Raw genomic sequence first — 22,564 nt, 5'->3', positions numbered from 1 at the left:
CAGCAGACCCTCCATATCACCCTGCCCAGGCTCTGTAGCTTCAGCTTCACTGGAGAGGACACTCCAGCGTCATCGCAAGATGTCGATTCAACACGGGAGGAGACAGATACCGTGTCACTCCCGAGTCGGACTGCACAGCCATTCTCGGCGGTGCAGATAGACTCTTAAGAAGCTACACCATCGTCTCTCAAGACGGATGGCTGCCGAGACACATTATTTATGAAATATCACTTTTTATCTTCTGTTCTTTCTCTTTTTTCCTTTCATGACTCTAGTCTTCAAATTTTCAAGAATTTCTACACAAAAAGAATATATAAAGAGGATTATTTATTTGAAATTTAAGAAACATTGGCAGCAAATGTTAACCTCTAACTAAGAATACTCAAAATTTAAAGAGTTACAAAGATTTTGCAAACTGCTACCTGCATACATTCTGATTGGAAATATTTTGTTATCAATTTCACAGTGGTTATTTAGTCATAGTTCAAACTCAGAGTTGTGCTTTAAGTCTGTGTGTCTTCATTGTAGGTCTACTTACATGTATTTCTACTTCTTACATCTATAAATATGTGTCATGAGGGTCACATATGAAGCATGAGTCCAGGGGACTGGAAAAAATTACAGTCTGGATTAAAAAACATCATAATGAACTCAGCACCTTCTCTCCCCTCCATCAATAATGGTTTTTTCACTGTGTCATAAACAGTGTACCTCTGAGTACAATTCTTAGTACTATTGTAAATCATACTTGGTGACCTGCCCCTGTAGGTTGCTAGGCGTATCCGAACCTGATGATTTCTTACACTTGATCTGTAGATCTGCTATACCAACCAATTTTATATTTTATTTAAAAGATCAGCCATATTTGTGCACCCCTCTAAAAAATGGTGACTAAAGTTTTGATGTGAAACTAGCAGCTTTACACTGATTGTGTAATTTTTCATTCCAACTAAATGTTATTTAATATGCAAGCACAAAGAGAAGAAATTGTGAACTCACTCACATATTTATTATATTTTTGAGATACTAGGGAAACATGTATATTTTAATCAATAACCAGAGCCATCAGCTCTTACTGGATGTGCTTTTCAGACCTGGAGTAAGTATGACTGGGTATCATTTAATCATACCCCTTCTCTAGTTTCATTAAGAACATTATTATACAGATCAAATCAACCTAAATTTTTTTTTTAAAGGGAGGTTATATTTAAGGAGGAAAATAGTCACAAAATGGTGATGTAAGAGGTTTGGTGCATGTGGGGAGTTTCTTGTTGCAGCATATATGGATATGTGTAATTATTGCTTTGGTGGGTCTTTTAGGGGTGTGTGATATCGTATTAGAACTATCAGACTTGTACCATTACGTTCTTGCAGACTCTAATAGTTTCTTTGGCATTCCTTGTTTTTGATGATCTGTATAGTTTTGAGAAGTATTTGTCAGGCACTTTCTATAAACTCCCTTTGCTGGAGTCTGTCTGGAAGTCTTTGCTCTAGATCTGTTCAGGTGACAGAGCAAGCCCCGTCTGCTGGATCCATGCTTCAGCGGGGCGCTGTCGCTCTCATTTTATCATTTTCCTGTGGCACGTTAGCTGAAAGGTAAATGAAAGATCATTATCTCAAGTCCTTTATACAAAGCATAGAGGAGGAATTCCATTTCACACCAGTAAGAGCAGTGTCAGTTTCCTTTCCTCACAGACTTGTCTCTGTCCAATCTTCACTACTCACTCAACAACAACTATATAGCAACAACGTGGCTAGTATCCTATAGGTCATTGATAACACCAAACACTACAGAGCATTATGAACTAATATTCATACCAAACATGTCTTTTCATTCTTCACTGTCCAGTCATAAATTAATAGCCCAAGTCAGTTGACCTGATGATACAGGAAAGTAGAAATTGCCTAGGCATCTTTGGTATTCCTCGGCAAAATAAGCTCTTTCATACTATAGATCCTGCTTTCCAGATTTATCTTCTCATAACACATGTCCATGAATGATTTATTCAAGGATCAGCAATCAAAAGGGACGGCACCAGGATAAACAACACTGTCTTCCCAGGGCTACAAACTGGTTTTTGGTTTAAGATTTGGATCTGTTTTCATCTCAAGTACCAGAAAGAAAGCTGAATTATTACCTTCTTCTCCAAGAGTTTTTAGTTTCACAAAGTTTCCAAAAATAACCAAAGAGGTTTATCAGCTGATTGCCTCTTCATTTTGATTTTCCTTGACCTCACATTTCAGCAGCTGCCTAGTAGAGAAATCTATGTCCCCTATATTCCATTGGAAAGATGTATCTCTGATCATTGGTTACAGAGATTTTGGTCAGTAAAACCATGGGTAGAAAAGCAGCCACTGAGCTATCATTTTCTCATCAGAAGTCCCCAACCTGTCACCTATACATATATTATTCAACAGCAGCATTGTTAAGAGACAACACAGCTATGGTAGCAGTCTGAGTTTGTCACCAGTTGATACCAATACATATAATGTCACATTTACTAAGTTTTCCAGAAAGACATAGGCTTAAGATTCAGCAAGTATGACATCATTACCTTATTATGTTGGGATCCCAGATGGCATCCATTTTTTAAAAATTCCCTTATCCATATGGAACATTAAGACTGCCACAAATGTGTATTGACCATCCTAACCTCAATGTCCTGACAATATTTGATACCACATAATCATGTAAGGCAAAGGCCTGCAATCCAACCATTAGCTTCCCCTACAGTGGTATAGCTCCATTCCTATCCCTTAAAACCCTACAAGGGAGGATGTTAATTATAAATTTCCAAGGAACATTACTGTGGGGTACAGAACCTGCAAGCATTCCAAGGCAGGCCTGTGTCAATGCAAATGTGTCACATCTCCTTCACTCTTGAGTCCCTTCTTTTATAATCAATATTAATTTCTCAATAGCTGATGGTAGTTCACATAATACTATGTGGAAACAAAGTGATTGCATAAACAAATCAGAGCAGAAACTGAAAAGAAATAGCTATAAGGTGGTCATTGAGATGACATGAATATGTTGTATTTGTTTAACATTTTCATCAATTTTTAGCAAATATAAAAATGTACTTAATATATTTAAAAATTTTATTTTTTCAAGTACAGTTTACCTTCCATATAATTTTATATTAGTTTAAGAGGTATAGCATGCTTGTTAGGTGATTATGTATTTACAAAGTGAACTCCCAATAATTCAGGTACCCACCTAGCATCATACCCGGTTATTACAACATTATTTACTGTATTCCATGTGCTTTACCTTACAACCCTGTGACCATTTTTTAAGTACAGACTTGTCCTTCTTAATCCCTCACCTTTGCCGCCCATCTCCCCAACCCCTCTCCCCTCTGCCAACCGTCAGTCTGTTTCTGTACCAGCCAGTATCTTAAAGTAAATTCACACAGTCAAGGCTCTATGAACTCTAGTTTGAGAATCACTGTTCAGTAAGAAGCAACCTAATGCAATTTCTAATTTCTATTTTCATCTTTATTGCTAACTCTATCGATCCATTTATCTGTCTATAATTAAAAAGAAAGAAATAAGAGATCTGTCCAGAAAGTATCCAGCCATTTACTAAGAAAAAGGGAGATGTTTATTGGAGAAGATACAGAAACATGATACACAGGACAATGACGTTTCAGTCCCCTTCAAGGTAGGCACCTTGGGACCTTAAACAGTCCTCCAAATCGCCATCAGCTGCTCTGTCATATTTTCCTGAATCTCATTGTTCTAAAATCTCTTAACAAAGATTTTTTTCTCTTTGCTGTATTTTATAGTATTCTGTTATTTTATTACAACACTCTTCTTAACATAGTCTAATTTTAAGTTGAATCAATGTCTCTTCCTATCACTATTTTTTGAATAAGTTTTATTCATATTTGTAAAATCAATACTTAGCTCCTCTATTTTCAAAAAATATAACAAAATTAAGTGTGTTTACACATATATATTCACAAAAACACATATGCATATGTATATTTAATTATATTATTAAATAGATTAAAGTTGTAACTAATATGATTTTATTACAGTGATAAGATACAAAATGCATGCATGTATGTTTTATGCTTAAGTATTCCAACTAATTTCTCATGGAGCTGTCTGTCCATATTAATAAAAACACTGAATATTTTATGTAATTAGAATATCCTCTTAGAAAGAAAACAATGTAGGTGAAAGAAAATGGCTACACCAGAAAATAAGATGTTAATAGAAATAAAAGTGATCTACCTTGAACTATTTGGAAACAGAAGGAAAATAAAGCTAATTATGATATAATCAAGTACTTGATAAATGTTTGGATTATAAAATATAGGTGATCTCTCTACCTCAATATTGTATATGAAACTCTTCTTAGATTTATGAGTCAGTGTATATTGTTCTATAAATTTCAGTAAGCTTTTGATAAGAGCTTATTTTAAAAAATCTGTTCTGGTTGTTGAAGAAAAAAGAGAAACATTCATCAAACTTCTAAAAACTCAATGTAGCAATATTTCTTTTTTTATATAACAAGTATCCACACAGTTCTACAAAATTCCTGATCAAAAATGGTAGCCATATTTTTAAAATTACAGAATAAAAGGGTTTTTGGGTCATGAATCAGGGACAAAACTATGAAGAAAAGAGTAAACATACAGTTTTGTCAGCAAATTATTATAGGATATAGTTACTAGAGTCTTGCCTTACCAGCATTACTAGAGTCTCTGGCCTTGCTAGCAAAATATCTGACTTCATTTTCAGACTTATATCTATTTTCTGTTTTTCTATTTCCAAGAAGATACTTTCTCCAATACCAGACCCTTTCACTGTTTTTAGAGTCAGCTGCATCCTTCTTTTTACTTGGCTTTTTTATATGACATCATAGAACTTTGTATCACAAAATAAACTTCTGTTTAGGGGATAAAAATTCTTTATCTGACCTAACATGAGCAATGAAAATAAACACAAAAAATATAGAGAGACCATTATTATCTGTTTTAAATACTTATATGTGTTATAGTTATATAACTGACGTTATATTATAATTATGTAATTAGTTACATATAAAACATTTCCTTTAATTTTTAGAATAAATACATAGGATGTGTACAGTCTATTGACACCCTTTTTAGTTTCATTTCTGAAAATATTATTTCCTTACCCTATGCTTTATGTAATTAGAAAGGTTAAAATACTTTTTAAAGAAAAGAGGCATCAAGAATTTTGGTGGAGATAGAAGATGCCATCACGTATAGCAGGAATTTATTTTGCTATTGAAAAACAGTGTGAATAGTAAAGAAGAAAAAAAACCAATGGCTTTGTGTCATGTAAGAGCTTTCCTTGCTTTCTTTATAGTCTATCTAATTTTATCTCACAGGCTAACTTTTATGTTCGTGTATCTAGGTTTCAAATAAAACCTAAGAAAACATTTAGTTTGAATCAGTAGAAGGTGACTTCTCAACTTAAAAACAATGAAGTAGAAAGGGAAGTGAAACTATGCCCCAAAACACCCAAACCAACAAATTAAAAGTCAAAATACTGATTTGTCCTTAAAGTAGGAAAAAAGCTCAACACGGCACGAAATTTTGCTTTAAGGAACTGACTTTATTGAAGGATATGTCGTGACTTGGTCTTCAAAAATAAGACCAATGGTTTCTGACATACTTTAGCTACTGTCACTATGCTCAGCTTGGTCTTAAAGTTCTAAAAACCTAGTAAATATGCTAATTCATCCAAAACTTTTTATACTAAAGTTTAAGTAAGATATTATATATGTAATATGTATAAACATATACACCAACTATATACAGGGTGGGAGCAAAGCAGGTTTATAGTTGTTCATATGGAAAATAATGCAATAATAAGTAATAGTACAAAAATAACCTGTTTCAGTTACTCAGAACTGTGAACCTACTTTTGCCGCACTCTGTGTAACCACTGTGTATGTGTGCACATGTATACATATATTCTGCTTACATATACTTATAAACATTTTCCTGCAAGTTGTTGAAGAATTATTCATTTTTCATAGCATCTACTTCTTTTCTCCCAAGAGATCTAGTATATTTAGTGCCCATAAGATTCTTTTTTCTCTCTCTCGGGATTCATGTCTAGCATTATGTGCTCCTAAGAAAAATTTTATTCACCATGTAAGCAATACGGTTTGTTAGATGTGCCTCTTATTTGATTTTTGCTTATAATCTTATAGCTCCTTTTGAGTATCTTTAGTGCGAACAATTTTACTGTGCTTTAAATATTGATTCTTTGCTGTGTCAAGCACTCCACAATAACATTTTAAAAGGAAGCTTTATATTCTTGGTCTTCAATAGTTCAGAGCCAAGTGCTGGAAACACAGTCAGCACATGATATTGCTTGCTAAGTTTGTACGTAAATAAAATGTAGGTGTCTTAGATAATGTTTTCTGCGATTTCTTTCTTTTCCAGTTTCTGTTGCACTGTCATTTTTAAAGATTTTCCCCTGATCTTAAATAATACAAGTCTAATAGCAAATTATCAAATCACTTCTTTTTATGAAAATTGTTTTCTTTTAGTTAGTTTCTCATAATTAAACAAATTTGAATTTTAAAGCCATATTTGACTCTTTCCAAGCATTATTATTTTTAAATACAAGTGTCTTTTAAAATTTCCAATAATTGTATGTTTCTACTGTTCTGAAACTGATCTAAAACATTATGCACTTATGATCTTGTTATTCTAGAAACTTTTCACCTGTTCTCCTTAAGCATTAGTTTTGCTTTTTATTTAATTTATTATTTGTAATTGTCATATCATTTTCCTTTGTACAGGTAATATGCAATACCGCTAGTTTAAGATGGCAAACTAAAGTATGACATCTCACACTCTAATTCCAATTCATAGTAAATGGATAAAAACTTATTCTAAGAATAAGTAAATTCTAGAATTCAAGAAATCTTGTTAGCAATTGACAGTCATTTTGAGTATTCCCTGAAAAAAAGAATATATAGAATATTGGGAGAAAATAAGGGCCAAAACCAATGGAGAAGACTTCCGAAGAGTCTTTTGAAGAACACAGTAGGGGCACTTTGGGCAAGTGACAAGCTCAGAACTAACTAGTATAGAATCTATTAGTATCATTCATTTTGGGTGATGTGGTGTATCTGCAAAGAAAACCCTAGATGAGCAAAACTCTGTTTGCATATAAAACTCATAATAATCGCATAGTTGTGCAACTATTTACAGTAATTTGTATCAGTAGTCGCATTGCTTACTGCCTATGTCAGTCAGAAGCACTAGGGTCAGAGAGGCAAGTTGACATCTCTAAGAAGATCAAGCACTTGTAAACCCAACCAACACACAGTTTTCCTTACCGAATTATTAGAGGAATGTTATACTCAATGGATGTAGTGCCCATAATGAGGAAATAAGGAGCTCAATTACTTATTTGAACTCATAAGCCTGAACACCATTGATTTGATAAGTACTAACCCACAAAAAAAAGCAAGTAGAAATAAACAAAATTCTAATACCTAAACAGTGAAAATCAGTTACAGAGAAGACTTTAAAGTTAAGTACAGCTAATAGTACATGAAGGATAAAAGTTTCTTCATTTCCTCAAGTATGAGCTAACTGATTCGGAGTGCAACGTAGAACCAGATAGATATCAGAAAAGGTAATATATGATCACTGAAACCCCCAAATCCATACATTTTATCTACCTGAAGGAACATAGCTAAATAGTCACTTAGTGAGAAGGAAATTAAGTAAATGAGTTTTTAGGGTAAAACCCAAATATAAAACAGGGATAAAAATACAGAAATTTGGGGGGTAGTCCGGAAATATTAGTACCTGACTAATGCGAACTGGAATTAGAGAAGGAAGACATAATATAGTGGTTACCAGAGGTGTGGGTGAGGAATAGTAAAAGGCAACAGGGGTCAAATGTATGGTGATGAAAGGAGACTTGACTTTGGGTGATGGATACAGAAAGCAATACACAGGTGGTATATCATAGAATTGTACACTTGAAATCTATATAATGTTATTAACCAATGTCACCAATAAATTTAATTTAAAAATGTACATGGATAAGCAATGCACTTTTGAAAAAACATTAGAAAGATACTTTCTAAAATAAATTATCAAAATAAATAATAAAAAAAAGTACAGGGAAATTGTTGTTTGCAAAAATATATCAAGAAAAAACAAAAGCAAAAACAGGAATCTTGCATTTTCTCCAAATAACTGTGAATGTGTCAGTACAGAATCTTTAATCTCAAACTTATTAACAAATCGTGTTCAAAAATTCAGAAATATTGAGAATTGTGAAGTTAATATAGATTACTTTTTAAGGTTCCACTTTAAGAAACTAGAGAAAATGGGTAATGTAACTGCCCAAAATAAGAAGAAAATAAATTAATAAAAATTAAAGCAGAAATCAAGAAAACTGGAAAAAGGAAAACAATCAAGAAAATCAATAATGCCATAAGTTTATTGATTCTAAGACAAAATCAGTAATATTGATAAAGTTTTAGCTAAGATAGGAAGGAAAAAAGAGAAAAGGTACAAATTAGCAATAATAAAAATAAATAAGTTATGGCTACTGATATTATTAATTTTACAAGGATAATGAAATACTTTAAGAACTCTGTGCCTACAAATTTTATAACTTAGTTGTAGTAGACCAATTTCTAGAAAGTTACAAACGACCAAAACTAACATTAAGGAAATAAAAGATATCCTGAGTAGCCTTATCTTATCAAAAACTTTGATCTATAATTTTGATCTATAATTTTCAAAAATATAAAAAAATAAGTATCTGGCCCAGATGTTTTCATTGGTGAATTCTACTAAATACATATGAAAAAAAATTAATTATTTACAATCTCTCTCAGAATATACAAACAGAGGAAAAAATTTACTAATTTATTATATGAGGCCAGCATTACCCTAATAACAAAATTAGATAAAGACATTAAAAGGGAACATAACTGAAAAGTTTTTCAACAAAATACTACCAAATATACTTCATCAATATATGAAAAGCATTATACACCATGCTCAAGTGGAATTTATTCTAACGTTTCAAAGGTAAACCAATATTAAATATTCAATCAATAAAATCATTAATAGACAATAAGGAAAAATTATTATATCAATATACAAAATTTTTTTTCACACAATCCAAAACACATCTTTTATAAGCTGCATGCTTCTGTTGAATGCATACGTGGAACTTTATTCCTTAATATGATGGTATTAGGAAAGGGTGCATTTGGGAGGTGTACACATGGGCATGAGGGTTGGGATTCTCACTATACAAGAGAACCCAAGAACCCCTCCTCTTTTCACCATGTGAGGGCACATCAAGAAGATACCCATTAGAGTTAGGGTTAGGGTTAGGGTTAGGGTTAGGGAAAGAAAAAAATAAAAAGAAGAAGATACCCATGTATAAACCAGGAAGTAAACTCTCACCAAACATGAAATCTACTGGAACCATGATCTTGGACTTCCCAGCCTTCAGAATTATGATAACTATATTTCTGCTCTTTTTAAGCCACCCAGTCTATAGTATGCTGTTACAGGATCCCAAATGAAATATGATAACATCTATGATAAAAATTAGTAATGTATGGGTAGAGGAAACTTTCTCAAATTAAAAAAAAGATCATTTACAAAACTTACATTGAATGTCAAACTTAATGAAGAGAAACTAAATGCTTTTCTCCTGAGATCATTAACAAAACAAGGATGTCTTCTCTTGCTACTCTTATTCAACATTGTACTAGAATCCATAGATCAGAAAGTACAACAGGAAAATAAGTATCAAATGTACACACATTGAAATGCAGAAAAGAAAACTTTCTTCATTTGTAGATGATATGATGACTATAGAGAAAATCTTAAAGAATCAACCAAAAGCTCCTGAAACTTCTAGTTAATACAGCCAAGTCACAGGATATAAGATCAATACATTGATCAATTGCTTTCCTTTATATCAGCAATGAACAATTGGATTTTGAATTTTTTTAAAAAGGGCATTCAATATGTAATGAAAATTAAATACATAAAATATTTTTTAAAATGAACATAATCTTATGAGGAAGGCTAGAAACCATTGAAAATGAAATACAAATATAAATAATTAAAGGAATATTCCATGTTAATGGATTGATAAACCTAATAATGTTGTGCTGTAAATTTTTCTTAAATTAAGCTATAGGTTTAATATGATCCCAATAACTTCTAGAAAGCTATCTTGTAGATATTGACAAAATGATTCAAAATTTATATGGAATCAAAAGATAGTGAACAGCCAACATAATACTGAAAAAGAAAAGTAATTTGGAGGACTGATCAATTTCCAGGCCTACTATAAAGTTACTATAGTGAAAATACGTGGTACTGGAAGAAAATTAGACTCAAAGTTCAATTAAAAAAAGAAATCTAAGAAATATATCCCTGCTGATTTGGTCAGTTGATTCTTACAGAGTCAGAACGACAATTCAACAGACAGATAGACTTCCCAACAAATAGCACTGGGGCTATTGGACTTCCATAGGTTTAAAAGAAAAATAAAAAAGGACTTAGATACAGACCTTATAACGTTCACAAAAAATTTATTAATTCAACATGCATGTTAGGTCTTTAGGCAAATAACACAGGAGAAAATTTAGGTGACTTTTGATTTGTTAAGTTTTTAGATACATCACAACAGCATAATCAAGGGTTGAAAAAACTAAGTAGACTTTATTAGAATTCAAAGATTTTATTCTTAAAAAATGTATTTAGAATAGTATTAGCAAAGAGATAATTAAAGAATTTATATGCCCTGGTCAGGTAGCTCAGTTGGTTAGAGCTTCAGGGTTTGATTCCTGTAAGGGCACATACAAGAAGCCACAAATAAATGCATAAATAAGTGAAACAACAAATCAATATTTCTCTATCAAATCAATCAATAACTTTTTAAATATTAAAAAATAATTTGTATAACTTGTCCAAGGATGAGCAATAATTGGTGGAATCATAATCATAACTCAAGTTAACCTGATTTCAAAGTCTTCATCTTCTTACTTTTTGATAATAACATATTTGAACAGTATGCTAAAGTTACTTTCTGGAAATTTTCTCATCACTATTTATTTATACACTTTGACTCACTTCAGATTTACATGTTAGTGAAAAAAAAAACACTATAGGTATTTTAGAAACAAACGGATTTTACAGAGTTAAGTGGGAGCTTATGAAATAATTGGAAGAATCAAAAGAGCAAATGCCAGGGGATTTTGGTTATATCCTGTGGGCTGAATCTTGCTACCCAGTTGACAGGAAACCACTGCTCCACCAAAAAGGTAGGGTGTCTGTGAAGTTTATAGTGAAAATTTCCCCAGAGCCCTGCTGCATTATTCATATCAGCATAACTGTTCCAGAAGAAGAGAGGTCTACGCTTCACGTCTGCTTTCCAGATCTCAAGAACATTGGAAGGATATAAATGTCTTCTAACATTGGGCAATAATGTTGATTCTCTACTTTCTATTTATTCAGGTTCTCCAAATAGCTAAGGTGACTGTGGTCAACATGAAAAAATAATACTTGCTTCAAATCCAAGGTTCTCTATATATCAATATGTGTATTATGGCTTAAACTTCAAATGATCTTATAAAATCCTGGGAGACCACAGATAGTGTACATACTATAGTAGGGCTAAGTCTGGGAATGGAGACTACTATAACAAAGGATAAAGCTTAAGACAATTTATCCTTCTAATGTCAGTGTGGTCACTAACATTGAAAATCACATACGTTAAATGCTTACTTTGACCAAGTTTATTCAGGTAGTAAGTAATGTAGGTCAGGAATCAACTGTAAATTGGCCTCACGCTGAAGCCTTTATTTTATGTTACTCAAGAAAAATACATCCATTGAAATCCTCAAAGGGTAGAACTGTTGTAAATTAGAGAGATTACAACGTCTCAAATAAACAAGAGGTGACATTAAGAGAGAGGAAGAAGGAGGAGGAGGAGGAGGAGGAAGAAGAGAAGAAGGCTGTTTGTGTGGCCAGAATTGAATGGCCAACTATTCTAATATTATGTCACTTCACATCTCAAGTGAACAATTCTTTCGTTTTTCAAATTATGCACAGAGAGACATCTTGATGCAAAACCTGATCATGCCTCATCAAATTTCATTATGTATTTAATTAAGATATTAATGAGAAAATTCTGAAAATGAATGAGAAATTTACTTACTAGTTATTGCTAATAGGCAAAATTATTAGACACCCTCTCTACTTTCTTGTATCACACAGCACTTGGCAAATTAATTTGCTGTTTAAAGTATTCTTCTATTATTTTTCAAGCTCTTCTTGTATATCTTCTAAGATGCATTTAGAAATGGCCCATTTAATCTTTGTAAAACATAACTGTAATTTCAAATATAGTAGTTTGCTCTTTCTGAAATTGAGCTCATTTACATCCTTCATCTTTAAGTTTCATGGGCTCTTCTTTATTTAAATGGCTATCTTAATAAAAGATTGATGCACATTTATGATATTAGTCACAAGTTATTTCTCTGCCAATACTTTTTCATTTAAATTGAAATATTCACAATGCTATTAAATTAAAAGAACAAATAGTTGTATCTAAGGAATTATAGCTTGACATTTGTAGAAATTAATGTTACAAAATTAAGTATAAAGTTTTCTTACTTTGGGCAAAGCTAAATTATTTTTCATAAAAGTAAAATTATAGAAATTAGAAACTAGAGCATTTAGATGTCAATGTTCATGTTAAATTGTAATATTAAACCAGAATATACAACAACAAATGCATACAAAAACATTCTTTTTGGTTTCACAGATGAATTATACCTAACATTGAAGATATTAATATCAACTCTTTTTAAGCTCTTGCAAAAAAATAAAGGAGTGAACATTTATTTTATGGGGCCAGTATTACTCTGATACCAAAGCTAGGCAAACATACCATAAGGGAAGAAAATTAGTGGCTGATATCACTGATAAACATAGATGAAAAATCCTAAACAAAATACTAGAAAATTGAATTTGAAAGCACATTTAATAATTATAAATTGTGTTATTCAAAAGCACATTAATAATTATATACCAAGTGTTATATATTGCTGGGATGCAATGATCATCAATATGTACAAATCAATCAATGTGATATAGAATACTAACAAAATGAAAAAAACAACAACAAATAACATAACAAAGGAAAATGTATTTGACAAAATTTAACACGCACTCAAAATTAGGGATCTCAACAAAATAGGTATAGAGGCAACTCATCTAAACACAATAAAGGTTGCATGTAAAAGGGTCACCTTCCAGACAGACCTTGTGTTCAGTACAGCCATTATGGAAAACACTATGAAGATTTCCTCATAAAATTAAAAATACAATACACTTATGATCTATCAATCCATATATATGTATTTCAGCCTTTAAAAATAAGAAAATTATGCCATTTGTGCCAACATAAATGAACCTGGAAGACATTATAACAAATGAAGTAACCCAGACACAGAAAGACAAATACTGTATAATCTCACTTTATGTGTGGAATGTAAAATCTCAAACTCATAGAAGCAGAGAGTAAAACATTGATTACTGGAGGTTGAGAGAGAAGGAAATATAGAGAGATGTTAGAAGTGTTCAAAGTTTCAGTTATGCAAAATAAATATGTTCTGCAGATCTAATGTACAGCAATGTGACTACAGTTAACAATTCTATATTGCTTAGTTCAAATTTACTAAAAGGATAAAATTGAAGTGTTCTCATTACAACAAAAGTAAGAAAAGAGAAAAAGAAAATGGTAAATGTGCGAGGTGATAAAAGTGTTGATAAGCTGGAGAGTGATATTTATATCACAACATATATATGTATATGAAAAACAAGGTTTACACCTTAAATAAGTGCAATTGTAATTTGTCAATGAAATCTCAACAAAGTCAGTAAAAATTGAACCAAACAATTCAATTAAAAAGCAGGCAAAATTCAAAGAGACACTTCAAAGAAGAAGGAATGTAGGTGGTAATAAGCACATGAAAAGATGCTCGCCATTATATATCACCTGGTAATTGCAAAAGAAAAAGAAAAAAAAAGAGATGCCACTATATAACTATTGGAAAACCTAACACCCAAAACAATGACAAGAGTAAAAACTGCTGTGGAAATGGGGCAACAGGAACTCTAATTCACTGCTTATGAGAACATAAAGTGGTGGTCATTTTGGAAAAGAGTTTCAGAGTTTCTTATCCAGCTAAAAAGAGTCTTATCACATGGCCCAGTAATCATGCACTTAGGTTTTTACACTAATGTCTTGAAAACTTATATCTGCACAACAACTTGAAAACAAATGTTTAAGCAGCACAACTACTTGAAAACAAATGTTTAAGCAGCTTTAACCTCAATTGTCAAAAACTGGAAGAAACCCACATGTCCTTTAATAGGTGAATAAACTTCTGTACCTCACTAAAATGGAATATTATTCAGTGATAAAGAGAAGTGTGTCATTGAGGCACATAGACACGCAAAACGCATGTAAAAGCACACAAGCCTACCCTCAGAGATATTGTGGGTTTGGTACAGATCATTGCAATAAAGTGAGTATTACAGTAAAGTCATTACCCCTGGCTGGTTTGGCTCAGTGGATTGAGCGTCGGCCTGCGAGCTAAGTGTCGCTGGTTCGATCTTCCAGTCAGGGCACATCAGAGAAGGAAAACTCTGACTCCAAAAAACCTCCGCTGCCTTGCGGCATACCTCTTCAGGGGAAAGGCTAAGGGAGTAAACCCCGACAGAAAATCCGGAGCCGGAGTCCCTAAGGCGGTTTGACGTTGTAGTCAACACCGGCAACTCCTGCGGCGCACCTGAAGCCAAGCTGTATTGACTCCGTCTTTCCCTTGGACCCTTCAGCTGCGAAGAGAGGGGGGGTCTGCTGCATGAGCAACAGCAGACCCTCCATATCACCCTGCCCAGGCTCTGTAGCTTCAGCTCCACTGGAGAGGACACTCCAGCGTCATCGCAAGATGTCGATTCAACACGGGAGGAGACAGATACCGTGTCACTCCCGAGTCGGACTGCACAGCCATTCTCGGCGGTGCAGATAGACTCTTAAGAAGCTACACCATCGTCTCTCGAGACGGACGGCTGCCGACGACGACGACTACATGTACATTGTGGCTCACTGTATCAGACTTAAAATGGAGATGAACGGCAAACTATGGGGACCTGGAGATAATAGTGATGATTTGAAACAAGAACAGGACTCAGACCAGGTCTAAATTGCTTAAAACATGGTTTTGAAATGAATTCCAAGACTCCTCTGCAATGTACTAGATTTCTAGAATTGTACAAACATAGCTGGCATTTTAAACAATTGCCTCATCTGCTTCTAGCCAAAGAAAATATAATTCTTCATATTAAAACATTTTTATTTGCCTTCAAAAACACTAGTGTTTTGGGGGAGTCCTGGCAGAGAGGATTCGAAGTTTAAATTGGAGGGAGTTTAATAAAGAGACAATCACAGCTGGGGGAAGTTCTATCCTCCTCGACTTTGATCCTGTCTGAGTCTACCACTACTAAACCCAACCGGAAGCCAGAAAATAGGGAATCTGATGACGCAGTCTGGGAAGACCAGTAACTTAGAGCTTCTGCAGTGCAGACCAGAACAGAGTGTGGATCTGGCAGGTAAATGGAAAATAACTAGTGCAACACTTAAAAATAATCTTGTAGTTACAATTATAATTTAACATGGACCAGTAGAAGACCTACGTGAGAATAATTAAAATGCAATATGTAATAGTCTTTATTTAATATATGTGTTCAGGGGGAGACTTAGGCAAAGATAATCACACACAGTTGACCTAAAGTATGTTGATGAAATTCTGGATACATTTTTCAAAGAAATTGGGGGGAAAAAATAACAAACACTGAAGGAAACCTTAATTGCTAAGAATGCCTGTCTCATAATGCCTGTAGTGGCTTAGCAGTTTTGTGATACATATAGAAATAAAACTCAGCTTTCTGGTTCAATTAGAGTTCATGTGACCAATGTTAACTCGAGAACTTCACCTTTCTGAACAAAGGACTGTAATACAAAAAGTACTTAGTTTTTTCGCTTTAGTCACAATATCATATAGATATGTATCCATCATTACAATATCTTATAGAATAGTTTCCCTGCCCTGAATAGCCCCTGTGCTCTACCTATTCATCCCCCCGACACCCGTCCTCCTGAACCCCCGGCAATCCCAGATATTTTTACTACTTCAATAGTCTTCTCTTTTCCAGAATGTCATATATTTGGAATCACATACTAAGTAGTCTTTTTAGACTGGTTTATTTCACTTACCAATACAGACATATCTCATTTTATCATGATTTGCTTTACTGTGCTTCACAGATATTTTGATTTTACAAATTGAAGACAAGACCATCCACCAGCAAAAATATTATGACTTTACTGTCGTCGTTGTCGGCAGCCGTCCGTCTCGAGAGACGATGGTGTAGCTTCTTAAGAGTCTATCTGCACCGCCGAGAATGGCTGTGCAGTCCGACTCGGGAGTGACACGGTATCTGTCTCCTCCCGTGTTGAATCGACATCTTGCGATGACGCTGGAGTGTCCTCTCCAGTGGAGCTGAAGCTACAGAGCCTGGGCAGGGTGATATTGAGGGTCTGCTGTTGCCCATGCAGCAGACCCCCCCTCTCTTCGCAGCTGAAGGGTCCAAGGGAAAGACGGAGTCAATACAGCTTGGCTTCAGGTGCGCCGCAGGAGTTGCCGGTGTTGACTACAACGTCGAACTGCCTTAGGGACTCCGGCTCCGGATTTTCTGTCGGGGTTTACTCCCTTAGCCTTTCCCCTGAAGAGGTATGCCGCAAGGCAGCGGAGGTTTTTTGGAGTCAGAGTTTTCCTTCTCTGATGTGCCCTGACTGGAAGATCGAACCAGCGACACTTAGCTCGCAGGCCGACGCTCAATCCACTGAGCCAAACCATGTAGTAATGTATTAATTACATGTAGTAAAATTAATCTTTTTAAACATACAGGTTCACTAGTTGGATATACTTCTGTAGTTTCAGAACTAACACCACCATTACAATTTGGAATATTTCCATCATGCCAAAAGAGTTTCCTTTTTCAGTCAATCCACGCTCACTAACTCAGCCCTTGGCAAACATTATCCTGATTTTAGTCCTATAGATTCTTTTTGTCAGCTTAACTGAGATATAATTCACATATCACAAAAGCACATAGTATTGTATGCAATTAAATTTTGAGAATATCCACAACATTAGAATATTTTCATCACCTCAGAATAAAGCCCATACATTGTGAACACTTGTGAAAAGGTACAAGATCCCCTTGTTTTCGGAGATACAACCTATTCCAAAGTGACATGGTAACCCACATTTGGCTTTTAAGAATTTCTTAAAAGTTGTGCTGATTTTGTCTTTTTTCCACCTGTATGGCAGCCATCTCTGCCAACAGTAAAATCTGTTCCCTTGGCAGGGATTCTCTCCTTAAAATTCAGTTTACTTGGTTATCTATATTGGGCCCTCTGCTGTAGGATGGGCTCCAGATGACACAATTTTGTAGATTATCCAGATTTTTCTCCTTTTAACAGTGGAAATTTTATTTTCTTGAGTCTTTCCACGCCATTAGTGGAAACAATGCCTCTTATATTCTTTTAAACAGGAAGCGTTAAGTGTAAGTGTGTCTCACAGAAAAAAATGTTTCACTCAGTTAATTTGCTGTCTCCTGTAATTTGGCTGAATTTTGTTGCCTCTACAAACCATATTTGAAAGTAAAGAAAGGTACCCAAATCACAGAACCATGCGTGATTTACTCCACAAACTGTGTTCTTTGCCTTTGTAACAAACACCCTATCCTCATTGTTTGCTCTAGTCCTGAAGACGATCTGGTCAGTGTAAAGTTGGGGAAACCTATTAGTAAGATTAACATTAGAACTGATTCAGTTTTTATTGGGTCAACTGAAGGAACTTGGTAAGACAATGGGAGAAACTGGAGACAGGCACTGTTGCAAGAGTCCAGGGCACCAGTGGCATCTGTTTTATTGGGAGATGACATTGGTAACAATGTGTAATGATTTCAAAGTTCTTTGTACCTCTTTGCAAAAGTTGTCCCCCTCCGTGATCACTTTACCTCACCCCCCAGATTCTTCCTGGTAACGCATTTCACTTTCAGGGATTTTTGTCTACAGGATAAATCTTTGAATTCGCATTAAGTAAGAAAAGTACCTTCAGTGGGAGGCACTTTAAGATTCATTCTAACACTGATTAAGACATAACATTAAATATCCTATGTAAAATACCTGGCCTGAATATATTGAATAGATTTATTTTTGAATTGAATATACATTGCAATTAAAAAACAGGATGTAAGTAGAATGGATCTGAAACTGATGTAATCAGCAATCAGAATACTATTAATGCTAAAATCAACCTAATAAACTGGCATTTATACTCTTCCTCACTACTTGGCTTTCCGTGCCAATGTTCTGTCCAGCATGAGAAAATGATATTTTGATAAGAACAAATGTGTTTACAGAGTTAGAATTTTCTCATTTCTCTTTCTTTATGCAGCATCCGAAATATATAAAAATGGAGATGACTTTGTTAATTGAATACCAAGAGTCTTCAGTATATAATAAAGTATGAAAAAAAATACAGTAACCATTTTAAGGAGCTCTACATAACATCAATGTTAAGGTATTAAGAAATTAATATATTTCCAATATTTTAACTTAAAATGATTCAATAATATTAAGGTGTATTCATAACCTTTAATCACATTTCTTTTACAAAGAATTTGAATGTTCTTTATTATGGAAATGCATATAATAAATAATTAGGAAAGCTGGATTCCATTGAATTTCATATTTATAAATAGAATATCCATTTATTCCTAAATCTAAGAAAAATATTTTCAAAAATCTGTGGCTTTATACCTTATTTTAAAGTTTAAAATATACTTCAGGTATAAATGAAAAGATCTGTGGAATACTGCTCAGTGGATTAAGTTCACTAAACATATATGTCTGTTTTGCACAGGGTGAAGAGCTGTTCAAGGACATGGAAAAGTCTATTACTTTTTGGTTTAGAAGAGGCTTTGTGATACATAAAAGTTATATCTGATAAATGTTGCATAACTCTGAACACCTTAGACACAAAAGAAGTTCTACTTAATTTAATTTAAAAATACTGTTAAGTTGATTTATGCAAATTATGCAATCACCCATAGTTTTTATTGTTTTATTTGATGTTGTGTTTTAAATCATACATATAAATTTGTTCCACTCTTATAAGTCAACACTTCCCTGGAGTGTCATCCAGACCAGAAAGAGCTTTGCACTGAGAGTCAGAATTCCTTATGTATCGTAGGCCTTGATGCAGTTTCTACCTTGCCAGGCTCATGCCCTCATCAGGGTTTTCCATGCCACAGAGGAGCCAAGACTTACCAGAACTGATCCAGGGTTAGAAACTGACAAAACTTTTTACAGGGAGAAGAACTCTTGTACCTAGATGAAGTTAATTTTCAATTTTGGAACTTGCACATCATTACTAAAAACTTAAAAAATGCTTATAAATTATTGAATATTGTCTTCCTATGCCTTCCAATTTTTCTGGCCTCACTTAAGACCTCCTGGGAGTTTGTGTTCAGTGCTGATTTTGATAGTAAGAACTTCCCCTCCCAAGAATACAGAGTAATAGTTTCATGGCATTTTGTCCTATCGGGCGGGAACAGAGTCCATGCTTTCTATTCAATTATTTAACACCTAGTCTCAACATAGGTGTTTAGTTCTTATTTCAATTTATATTTACTGATTCTTTCATATTGTCTGGTATAAAGCAAGCCTGGACATGATATTTCATATCATTTGTAAAATGAATGCATTTAGCTATGATTTCATAGTGAATATACTATGAGTTAGATATCGCCTTTAGTTTACACTGCTAGGATAAACAGCGCTACCATTCTTTATATGTGTTAGGTTTTTCATGAAAAAAGACATCTTTTCACTCAGAAAGAAATAAACCACCGTACAAATAAGGCAAGCTAATCTATTTATTCAGTTTCTTCTAAAGCAATCAGTCACCATCATTTGCATTTGGCAGAGACACAATAGCAGGCTGGGAAGTTTAAAAACTTGATAGTGGAAGAAGACTTCATGTGTGTTCTGATGAGAGGTAGATGGCATAGGGAAGCTCTAGGAGCAGGCTAACCAGAAGTGGAGGATTCTGAGTGAATGGTTGAGGAGGCATTTGGTTTTCTCGGTTGATCTTGGAAGCAGGGACAAAAATTAGGGAAGCTGGAAGTTATCTACCAATTCTTGGTCCTCTTTGTCTCATTACTGTAGCGGTACTGGTTTAGCTTCCAAGCTACTTACTACAGAGGATGAGGGTCAAAGTTCTATGTTCATATGTGGTCTGGCCATTATATACTTGTCTGTATATTCTTTCAGTTCTCTCTTTTGGTCATTCTCTCCATTGTGAGAGGTTGAACAACTCAGAGAAACCTAGATATCCAGGTTATTTCTGCTCAGGGATTGTTCAGCCATCTCTATATTCAACAGTTATGCAAGATATTCTTGAACTGATTATTGTTGTATCATCATGGAAATCATCTGATACAGGAACAGCTATAGATGCTGGATAGAGTGCAATGGGTTAGCATTATGACCACCATGATGAAAATAACATTTAATAGTCTCATAGAATGCTTCACAACCAGAAATCTCAATTGTATGAACTGTGTTGGAAGAACAAATCTCATCAGCCATGAGAGATGCAGATAACGTTGAAAATAAGGTTATGTAGAGCCCAGTCCCCTTAATCTGTTTTATTAATCCAAGTATAGCAAGAAGTTATTGGTAATGACACAGATACCATCATGACCAGCCAACAGAAATCTGGAGTGTTATAATTTCTCTTCACTACTTGTGCTAATGAATTGAGACTGCTCTGTATTCTGTCTAGAACCAGAGTTAGTGATATGTGTCTTACAGTTTTTTCTTTATGATCTGTATGATTCCCACTAATGGGAACAATGCTCTGATTTTTTCACATAAACAATGAGTCAGTAATTCAGGCAGTTTTCCTGAATAATCAAGAGTGGGCTTGTTTAGGAGTTCACATCTGAGACAGAAATTCATGCTTGGTTACATATATAATTAGGGTTGCCATGTACAACAGAAGTCTCCGTATATTATTCCTAAAGAGCATGAGGTGTTATTCTGGGGCAAACTAGACCAGGTGTCCTGACCACAAAGGAAATATTTATCCAGTAGGTACATATGGAGATCCAGGAAAAAAAGAGACAAAACACTTGTTCATAGCATGAGGTCTGAACTATGGCCAGACCTTAACTGGGTTACATATTCAGATCTCTATTTGTCTCTTCCAGGTGGCAAGTATTTGGCCCATTGCCCTACGAACACTGCTAAATTTAAGCCACAACCTTTAGAGTAGCTAAAAGCTGCTTGATTTTGTGTTTCCAACCTGGGGCATACTTATTTTTGTGGTAGAGAATGTAAAGTAAATTTAAAAATCTGCTGAAAGTAATCTGAGAGAGCAATGCCAGAATACCAGTATGGGATTAAGAAAGAGCATGTTCCTGGATGGGACAGAGAAAAGAGAAAAGAAAGTGATAGAGTGTGAGTGGTGGTTGTTTTGATGTGAAGGAGAGAATGTAATTTCTAATTGTTATATAGTGGTGCTGCTTAGATGCAATGAGCAATAATATCCAACTTTTAAATAGATATATTTGAGGATTAAGAAAACTGTTCTCTGAGCTCACAAAAGAGGTAAATATAGTCCCTGAACACTGGAAGATGCCTCAATTTAAAATGCATCACATGTTCCAAATGTTTCATACATCAATTTAACACAATGATTGTACTGTAGAAAAGAATATAACTCAAAAATAGAGCCCAATTAAATAATAATAAATTTGATCACTTTTACTTTGTTAATAATCATACTTACTACTTTCAACTGCATTATAAAACTTCCTATTTTATCTACCCAACTATAGTTAATACATTTTATAAATGTATAAAAGTGCTTGATTTTAGAAATAAAGTATTACATAAAGTATAAAATTACTTTAATGTTCTAGATTTAATTGCTCTAAAAACAAACATTTCCATATATACTTATTTTTTTTCTGTAGCAAAATTCTTAGAATAATGATATCTATATAAATTAATATCATACCTCACAGGAACACTTTCTCTCTTCTTTTACTTTCCGTCTACATTTCATTATAAGAAATTAATTTTAACTTTTCCCCACATAAATATTATTATAATACATTTATAATGTATTTTATGCTCTTAGTTAACTGTGCAATTTACAGAACTCTACATGATCTTAAGTTTTAAGTTGTACTCTTTAAAACAATTTAGCATTTCCAAAGCAATTTTTGTATCAAGATTCCTCAGATTCAAAAAGAACAAATAGTTTAGGTAATCTAAACACCATTTTTAAGGCTCAATTATACTGTGTAGCATAAAATCTATTTATTAATTGACAAATGGATCCTAAACACTG

The sequence above is a fragment of the Furipterus horrens genome, unplaced genomic scaffold (assembly GCF_987537825.1).
Source record: "Furipterus horrens unplaced genomic scaffold, mFurHor1.1.pri manual_scaffold_7, whole genome shotgun sequence".
Classification (NCBI taxonomy): Eukaryota; Metazoa; Chordata; class Mammalia; order Chiroptera; family Furipteridae; genus Furipterus; species Furipterus horrens.
Note: the sequence above shows the minus strand (reverse complement) of the source record.